Below are 10,798 nucleotides of genomic sequence, written 5' to 3' on the forward strand. Positions count from 1 at the left end.
ACTCCAACAGTAAAGCCAAATGATATGCCATAGGGTCAACTCTTTTCAAAACCTCGTATGGACCTATAAATTTTGGACATAATTTCCCATTTCGTCCAAATGCATCACTTTCTCCCACGGAAAGACTTTCAAGAAATTTTGTCCCCTACTTCATATTCGATCTCCCTCTTTTTCAAATCAGCATATTATTTATGTTTATTCGAACTACATTCAATTGATCTATGATCAATCAAACCTTTTCCTCTATCTCTTGAAGAAATTTCTATCAAACCATTTTTCTCTCTCCAGGATCCGTTCAACATAATGGAGTATGAGACAATTGATCATATAAAGCCTTATAAGGACCCATTTGACCACTCAACTAAAAATTGTTATTCTACACAAACTCTACTAATGGCAAAGAATACTCTCAACTACCATTGAAGTCAATGATGCACACTCGAATAATATCTTCTAGAATTTGTATAACATGTTTTAACTGACCATCTTTCTACGGATGAAAAGCAATATTGAAACTTAATCTCGTAGTCAATAACTCATGGAGCTTCTTCGAAAATCTTTCATTAAACTGAGGAACACAATCTAAAACAATTGGCTCCAGCACACCATACAATCTCAATATCTCCGCAATACATAATTAAACAAGCTTCCCAAGAGTCTAATCCATATGAATAAATCAAGTAATGATTCAATTTGGTCAATTGATCTATTGCCCTAAATGTAGTTGTTTCATCATTAATGCTTGTAATTATTTTAAATATATTGGTTAATAAAATTCCATTGTTAAAATTATTATCTTTTGTATTTGTCTTAAATGGTTTTTTGCATGAAAAGAAAAATGTAAAAGCAAATTTTGACTCACTGGTTACCTAGCGTCTAACTAATCTCAAGTTGCATCAGTTGCTAATCTAAACGGTCCATAGTTTGAAGAATAAAAATTGAGAAAATTGATTCAAGGGACTATTATGTTGTCTATAAAGTCCAGTTGTGGAGATACCTTGTCTTGGGTATCGGAGTGGATGAATCCCAGAAAGATAGAGACATGGGTGTGATTGTCTAGACTGACAATACATCGGACAAGAGCCAATTTGATTTTATCATAGATTTGTTTATGAATTTGTTCATTTGTGATGTTCATAGTGTGACTGACTATGTGTATGCAAATCGTATACTTTGATATATTAAAAGGCTAAGTTTAATTGTTAAGAGAGTCGAAAGTTGGAATGTTAGGTAGCTATAGACACTTAATTTTGTCTTGAGCTTGCAATTTCAACTTGAGTTTCAATATGATCAAAGGGCTATGAACTTCCTATTCCGAGCATGAATGTTTCAATTCTAAAGTTAAATTGTTATCAATTTAATTTTAAAAATAAGGGCTAAATTGAATTCTTCTACCTTTAATTTTAAGAATTAAAATTGAATTAAGCTGAATTTTATTTAATTTTGGTTCCAATCAAGTTGAAATTAATCATAAATTCTTTCTAATTTAATTTAAATTTTTGTCAATCACGTCACCATCTGTCTTTGTGATGCAATCCACAACTCTACTACCTCTCTCTGAATATGTTTGAATATCAAACACCACCCAAGAAGTTTCAATAGTTTTAATAACCTTAGATTTTGACTTTGTGAATATTTGGATATATTATAGTTGTTTTTGAAAAATAGTAATAAAATCAAAATTTTGTTTAAAAATAAATTTGAAGGATTTTTCAGAAAAAAATTGTTTTGGGGGCTCGGGCTTAAAGTTGATAGATTGTTTAAAAATTTAAAGCCTAAATTCAATTTTAAAGCACAAATCATTTTTAAAAAACATGAATTAATTCTTTTTAAAAAATAGTTTTAAATTGTTTTTAAGCCTAAATTCAATATTGAAATGGCAGTCCAGTTTGGGGCTTAAATCAATTTGCATCCCATTTTCTTTAAAAAAATGTTAAGACCACTTGGTTTAAGTCCAATTCACAATTTTGATCAATTCCGTTTCAGATTTCAGAGCTTAAAGGCCATATCAATTTCATGATGCAGGATTAGGGTAGAAACCCTTGTAGTTTGGCAGCCAGTGTGAAGTGTAAACACATGAAAGGTCAGCCATTTCATCTTCAACAGAATCAGTTAAAACAACAAACGAATTGCCAAAGCATTTCTACAGACAAAACAAATCGAAGCCAGATTAATCCACTAATAAAATTCATCATTAAGAGTTAATAACAATTAGAGAAACAATATTTATTCATGAAAAGAAAAAAAAAATAAAAAGGAATCAGTGGTCAGTCAGCAGCATGATATGGTCAACAATCAGTGAGTCAAAAACAAAAGAGAAAAATCGAAAAAAAAGCAGACCCTTTTCCATCTTTTTTCGAAAGTAAACCTTTCATTTTTCTTGATCCTTTCTTTTCTTTTTCTTTTTTTTTTTAGTTTCATGCACGAATAAAAGGAAAGGAGGTGGCTTCACCACACCGACGGCCCTCAGCCACCACGAAGCCCACATCCCCTAGTTTCCAAAAAACACTAAAAAAAGAGAAGCTTTTCTTAGTTTCCTTTTTCGTCCTTCCCTTCTTATGTTTTCGTTCCCTAGTTTTGTGGGCTGAAAACGACATCATCAATTTGAAATCCAAACGTGAGAACCAAAGCATTGAAGATCTGGAAAGATAAAAAAGAAGAGCAAAAGTAATAACTTCTATTTTAGCTTTCAATGTACTAAAAAGGACAAAAACAAAAAAGAGAGTTTTTCCGACCACTGCGTACGGTGTTCTGCTACCGGAAATCAAAGACCTTTGGGATCTCCGACGCCAGAACCGTCCAAGAAAAATTGAGAAGGGCAAAGGAAGAAATAGAGAAAATAAAAAGAAATAAAGACGATGGTTTTTTTCAACGAAAGAAAGAAACTGTTAAGTCAGATTTTTAGGTTATATAGTCGGGGGATTGAGAAAATCGCAACTCAATCCCCCCGTGTTTTCATGTTTACTTTTTCGGGTTTTCCCTTTTGAAATAACAACAATAGTCCTTCCGATTTCCAATTCAATTCGAATTTCAAAATCTTGGCTAGGAAAATAAAGCCTTCATTCTTTTTTATTTATTTTTTAATTTTAATTTTAATGTAGTGTTTTTTCTTATATGGTTTGAAATTAAAATTTCAATTTCTTAAGAGGATTACATTTTTACAGTTACATAAAATTGAACCTTTTATTATTTTTCTTAATAAAATTTAGTAATTTCCTTTTTTTATCATGCATTTTTTGTTGAATAAGTGTGTTAGTTGGTACATTTTAGCATAAATATTCCTAAGGTTATATGTGATTCTTGTCATTTTTTATTTTGGTAATTTGTTGATAAATTTAAGTCTAGAGTTGAAGTTTTTTATTATTATTTATATTTGATTTGATAAGATTTAAAATTAGATGTTTCAGATTTAATTTAAGTTTAATAAATTCCCAACTTAACAGTTTCAATTTATTTTTGGCTTTCAATAAGACGATCTTTATCGCTATTCTTGAGCCTCGATTCGCTTAAAGAGTGAGTTTTAATTCACAAATTGAACACAATAAAAACTTTTAACTTGTTAATGGGAAATATCTATACGCAACAAATCTAACTCAAATTCTTACAAAAATAAAATTTATTTGGACAATAATAAATCTTATTATTTTCCGACAAAGTAACTACACTCAATGATGTGTTTATTTAACTTAGCTCATAGTCCTTATTTATAAAAAAAATTTACGAGAGTTTTACTTAAACAAGAAAATACAAAATAATAATATTTAATAGAAAACACAAATAATCCATATATGTGGGCGACACACCTTCTCTAGCATAACCTAGGATGGGCTCAGTTTTGGGCTTTTCAAGTATTAAGTATAATTATATTGTTATCCAATATTTGAATTAATTCATAGTTTATCTAACCTAATAACTAGTTTTCTGTTACGAAAATATTTTTTACTTATTTAATGAAAATAATTTTAATTAATTCTCTCAATTAAATTATTTTTTCAATCTAATTCTAGTTCTGTTAAAATCGTAATGACTTTATCATACTAGAAGCTATGGGTAAATAAATTTAATTGTCTCGTTCTAAAAAACATTGATGACTACTTAATTTAGTTTTAACTTTGAACTTCAATTAAAAATTAATTAAATAATAATTCAAATAAATTAAATTAATTCCTAAGCTATCACTTGTTCCTAGAGAGAAATTACATTTAGTGTAGATATTGATACATGCAATTCATTTCTTCTTTCATCATTTTCATCCATTCAACATATTGGCACTAAATGCAATCCATAAGGGGTTGTGTTAAACTAGTAGATGGATTGATTGGACATACATAATTACAACTCAAATAATTTGTAATTAAGCTCTGGCTCCTCACTTGTTAATTATAACATTACTTGATCATGGAGTTAATCCAATAAAAGTACCATGATTGAGCTCTCCCTTATTATATACTATTATAAAAGCAACTTAAAATTGTACTCGTCTGATGAGCTTGTCATTAGTGTGTTACCCTTATAGGATATTCTTTTTCTCTTTAGGTTAAATCCGTTCACCTAATATGGTTCTATTTTATCTCACAGTAATCATTGCATCTTCCTCCATGAAAAAAAAAATCTATTACTAATATATAGTAATAAAATCATTCGTCCCAGACAAATGATCCATGTGACCTGCCACAAATCGTAATGGCAATTAAATTATTTTTCGGTACTTCACGAGCTTATTTTTTAGTCATTTTAATGTCTTTTATTGCATTTTTTCTTTTCTTTGTTTAGATTCAAAATATTGCAAAATAAGTGTTTTATGCATTATTTTGAGTTAGTTGACATATTAGGTCAATATCGGCCTTAAGGTAGTTTTAATGATCTAATTGAGTGTGTAGGATACTTATTTTGAGGCCCAAAAGCATCAGGAATAATAGTTGAGTCGCAACACAAGCTTCTAGTGTTGCAACACAATTGAGTCAATTAAGAATTTAACACTCGAAATTGTGTGTCACGACAAAGGTGTGACGAGGGGCAGAAATTAAGCAAGGGTGTTTCCGTCCACAAAACTCATATTTTATATGATTAAGGCTTGTATTTGATGTAATTAGGGCTGCTAAAAATTTGCCTATAAATAGTTAAGTTGAGGCAAAGCTAGAGAGGCAAGCCATCTTTAGGTTTTAGTTTAGTAGGTCTATGTTTTTAGTTTAGGTTTATTTTTTTTATTTTAAAACAGTTTTATTCTGCGTTCTTTGACTTGGATTCAATTTGAGTCCAAGTCCTTGTTATTTTAGATTTTGGCAATTTTATTTTACTTCTTGTTTGCAATCGATGAGATATCAATCATTGTTAAAGGATTTTGCGATTCCGAGCACATCAAGTTCATCAAACGAACAATTTCTATCTCTTTATCTCTTACATTAATTTGCATTATTGCATGATTAGTTTAATTGTGGAAAAGATGATTGTTAAGTCGATGAGTGGCTAGATCCTTAGAAAGATTAATGAGTGGATGTGTTAGCGATTAATAAAGGAATTAGGGTTTTCCTAAAAAAGTTAGTTGGTATAATTCATGTGTGTTTAAACCCTAGGATTGACGACCCTAGGAAGTAATCTAGGATAAACGAGGTTGATATATAAGTTTACTGAGTAAATCGTGGATTTATACCAGTCGCGAAAGTGAGGTTCAAAGGTAGGCATGTACTAGTTGATTAGTTAATTAGTGGAGGCTGAGAGGTAATACTGGTTAGTTAATAACTAATTCCTAAATCAAACCCGAATTCTGAAGTTAATTGTAACCACTGAAGAGTAAATCTTCTACCTATTAATTGAGAAATTTTCATTTTTTAACTTTGCTTTAGTAGTTTAGTTTTTATTTTACAACCTTAATATTTAATATTAATTTTTGTAATATGATTTTTAGTGATTACTGTTTAGACCTGCTAGTGTAGACAATATATTTAGATTGAATTCAATCTCCCTTGGGTAGATCCTCAAATTATTTACTAGTGTTCCATTGTAACACTAAGCTATATTACAATTTGACCTGCTCGCACCTCACTTATTTTGTATACTTTTATTTGCACGACTTTACTCTAAATGTTTTCATGTTTGGAGGCGGTCGCCATGGTCACGTTTCTTTTTCATCAATCATGCAATGACAATGAGAGGATATCATTTACCCTTTATCAAGCTATGAATTCTACTATTGTAAGTAAAGTTGTGTCATACATAAGTCGTATACCCAACATACCAGCTTTCAGCTTTATTACCAATTTAACTCAAGCTTTTAATATATTAAAGTATACGAGTTATATCATATAGCCAGTTACTTACTCAGGTTTAAGGTAAGTCACACCATGAATGTCACAAGTGAATAAATTTATAAATGAATCTAGGATAAATTCAACATAGGTCATATCCGATGCATTGTTAATCTAGATAGACAACATAATGGTCCCTTGAATCATTTTGCTCAATTTCAATGATGGCAAGCTATATAGATTACTTACTAATATAAGTTACCTTTTCATGTCACGATCTAACCACATGGGGCAACCTAATATTAGTTAAACATTAGGTAATCAGTGAGCCAATATTTGCTTATAGATTTTGCTTTTCATGCAAAAACCATTGATAAATAATAAACAACAGATAATAATTTAAATAATGATATTTTAGTAACCAATCTGTTTGAAAAAAATACAAGTTAATGACGAAATAAATAACTAAGGGAACTAGATTCCAACAATTTCCCATTTGCCTTAGTGAAGTAAAAAGAAAAATCATATTTTGCATACTTGTTCCCTCTACATGTTTCTCAAAATTCCTAGCCACTAGATTCTTGTAAACGGATCCACAAGGTTGCCCTCTGATGTAACTTTGACTACATCCACTATTTCATCTATCACCGCTATCGGATTGTGTTTTGTTCATTTATGATTTTCGATTTCCTTAGTATTAGCTATTGTCGCATTGTTATCGTAATCAAATTTGATAGTTTTTTCTCATACCAAGAATGACTTTGAGATCTATTAAGAACTCCCAGAGTCAGACTGCTTCTCTTGTTGCCTTAAAAGCAACAACATATTTGACCTCCATAGTGGAGTAAGTAGTACAACTTTAATTGACATTTCTCTATACTATGGCTGTTGGAAGAAATCCAGTTCAAAAATGGTTTTTTTGTACAACGAAAAAAATAAAATTCTGAAAACCAGGCTAGATTGTGATATTTATAGCAAGAAAAGTTTTCCCAGAATCGCACCTGTGTTTTGGGCTAAACAGATTCTTACTGTCCCTGACTTTCAACTGAACAACCTTCTGCACTATTCTTCTACCACTAACTGCTTCAAGTGTAGGCTTGAACGAATCCAAATCAAACATAGAACCAAAAATTATTTACTATACTTTCAATGGGAAAGTAAAACTCTCTCTCTAATATCAACTGGTAGAATTGTTATTCCAAGAAAATAAAATTTATGCCTAGAAATAAATTCTCACTATTTTGGGGTAGAATAACAATATCTCAAAGTTGTATATCTCTTGTTATTTTTTAGCCTTATCAGTGCCATCAATTTATAGAGAGAAGAAGTGAAACCTTTACTAAATGAGTAGAAGTCTATTTAATAGAAAAATATTCTCCTAGTTGAATGTTCGTCTCTAAATGTGTTATCGTTTAGGGTATAAATAACACACAAAAAATATATACAATTGAATCGGTGGTGTCCACAAGTATACGAGTCAAATTGTAATATACTATGTGTGTTACAACGGAACACAGAGAGGTATTTTAAGGATCGTACTCAAAGGAGGATGGACTAAATCTATAGAAAATCTCATTACAATAATAAGTCTAAATAGTAGTGATTAAATTGCATATTACGATAAATCATAAAAAGGTTGAATATTAGAAATTAAATAACTAAAATAAACAAGAAACAAAATAAAAAAATGACCAAATCAATCAAACCAATCAGGAAGATTAACTTGTTTCAGGGGTTGTAATTATTTTTAGATTAGGTTTAGGGTGGATTAGCTATTAACTAACAAATTATTACCTTTGGGCCTCTAATTGCTTAATTATTTGGTTGATACTCGCTTATCTCCTGACCTCGCTTTCTCAACCATGATAAATTACGATTTACTCGGTAAAACTTATCTCGTGACCTGTTTAACCTATGATTACTTCTTAGGCTTGCCAAGCCTAGGGTTTAGGAACGCATAATTTAAACAAACTAATCCTATCGGGAAACCGTAAACCCCTAGTTAATCACGTCCCCGTCCACTTGTTAATCTCCCCTAAGGGAGTTAGCCACTCATGATATTCATAGTCTCAATCTCAACTGAAATAGACATGTAAATAAACACAATTAAATCTAAAGAGAAAAGAGATGTAGAAATGATCTTGTCGATTTCGATTGAAGCATGGAGTAATGAATCTCTCGATTGGAATAACGAATCTTGCCGCTTGCAAAGGCAAATAAAATAAAATTCTTCAATTGAATAAAAGAATTCTTGGGTCGCAACTATTTCCAAGAAGAAAGAATTCGGAATACTTAGGCACCACATCAGGTCTATGTCACGCCATATTCCATCTATGGCGTGACACGATAGTGATTTTATTCACTCTTAGACTCGTGTCATCCTTTAGCGGCTCAAGAAGCTTGTGCATCTCTCGTCCCACTACCCTACGTCCATTAGGCCCTAAATTAAGCATCCTACACACTCAATTACAGAAATTGCAACCACCTAAGGCTCGTGTTTGCCTAATAGGTCACCAATACTCACAAAATGTGTAAAAACACTTATTTTATTAACTTTTACTACTAAAATACTAAATACCAAAAATGCAATAATGAATAATAAAAGTGCTAGAAAACAAGCTCCTTAAGTGTGAAAATATACCGAGACTACTACTAAATTTGATGTCAAGTCAAATACCCCCACACTTAAGTCTTTGCTTGCCCTTAAGCAAACTCAACAGAAACAAAATAAAAACAAAAAACAAACTAAATTGAAAATAGGAAATAAACATGCAGGAAAAGAAAATGTACTTGAGCTAGCTTGATACAAGAAATTGGATAAAAATATATTAACAAGATAATGTAAATAAACATATAATTCTAGAATGATATACCATTGACTCACAATTTCTAAAATTAGAAGGATTAGTTCATTAAATTAAAAAGCAAACAAATAAAAGAATATTAAGTATAAGTATCCATCAAAACAAATATACAACTATACAATTATGATCAAATGAATATAAGTGGTAAAAACATCAAAACTTGGCACAATGTCATCCATATAAAGTACTACCTAAGTCACATAGGACTTTTTGACTTGTAACATTCTGCAGCTTAGGGTGGTTCAAAATTCAAAGAACAAGCTTGAAAAATGGATAAGCACAAAAGTAGTTTGACACATTATATTATCCCCAATACTCCCCTAATATTCAGATAATCTCACTACCTTATATCCACTTCTCTCACCTTTTTTATTTCTCCATTACTAGGGCCTAGTATAGTATTCATTAGTACAATCATGCATGTAACCTCCCTAACCCAGCCCAGACGTTATGGCTAGATTGAGAAGGCTACATTAGCCACCGAAATGGCTAAGCTAATTTACGTTACTTTTGAAGACTTTAAATAAACTCATTTTAGAGAAAAATCGTATTTTAACTTTGAGTTAGTTTAAAAGAGTTCATTTATTAGATAATCTATACTTAAGACTCATTTTATTATTGATAGTGTTGTTTAAGAAAAAAATCGTTTTTATCACTCTTCTTTGTAAAAACTCGATGTTAAACTAATGCAGCGAAAAAAACCATTTTTCAAGTCATTTTGGAAACTTAGTTGCCTTATCGATTTGTTTTTCAAAAACGGTTCATTTTCAATGCAGCGGAAATTAGGGAACAATTTCAAATGTTACTTAGGACTGATATCATGTATTTTTTGGTTATTATGCTTGAGTAATTAATGCATGCAAAAATCCCCAAAAGAAAAGTTACCAAGCCACAGACCAGAAATAATTAAAAAATTACAAACCGAAATCGATAGAGATTGATTAATACTTATTAAAAATAGTCTGAGGTCCAAGGTGATTCTTCGTATGCCGAGTCCGGTCCTAGTTTGGAGGCTTACCTGAAAAGTTAAAACACTATGGGGGCTGAGATTATGAAAGCTCAATGTGAGTGGAACAATTATTTAAACAGACATAAATATCAAATACAGTGAAACATAATAGCTTTAATAGAAGAACATAGAACCATCATTGGAATTTCATATCATTACATAGCCATTATTAAATTGATGTCAAACAATGTATGAGCATGGGTCACCATTCATTTGAGTAACAATCATTAATTTCGATACATTCAATACAACACAATACAATACGTAGCATAAATGAATAACATTCGAATATGGCGTGCACATGATGCAAATGCAAAATGGTTCCTACCCAAACCATCTGCTACACACCACGAGTTCCCTAGAACCTGTCATCCGAACTCCAAAACATTATTGGCTTAAGCCCATTGTGGTTAAAACCATCAATAAAAATATGCAGAAAATTTTGCCAGTAATGATGCAGACAAGCTGCCAGTTAAAATACGATAAATCATTGTTCCCCTCGATACTCCAGGTGTAGTGCACTGACTACATATAAATGAGGAATTAATATACCGCCGATACTCCATGAAGCTCCTCCGTCATCCACAAAATATCCCATTCCAATGCAAAGGCAATATGTCATACAAACTCATACATAATCATATCTCAATATTTTTCACATTTATTTGACATGTTCAACA

General features: G+C 31.1%; 1 long non-coding RNA gene across 1 annotated transcript; it reads right to left on the reverse strand.

The window, feature by feature from the left end:
- Positions 1-2,174: 2,174 nt before the first annotated feature.
- On the reverse strand, positions 2,175-2,937 carry LOC107956699 (uncharacterized). Its single transcript, XR_001700206.2, has 2 exons — positions 2,736-2,937; positions 2,175-2,640 (listed from the first exon to the last, which is right to left on the reverse strand). It is a non-coding gene; the product is annotated as an uncharacterized lncRNA (long non-coding RNA).
- Between the last annotated feature and the right edge of the window lie 7,861 nt (positions 2,938-10,798).

This window comes from Gossypium hirsutum, chromosome D07 (genome assembly GCF_007990345.1).
Source record: "Gossypium hirsutum isolate 1008001.06 chromosome D07, Gossypium_hirsutum_v2.1, whole genome shotgun sequence".
NCBI classification, from domain to species: Eukaryota; Viridiplantae; Streptophyta; class Magnoliopsida; order Malvales; family Malvaceae; genus Gossypium; species Gossypium hirsutum.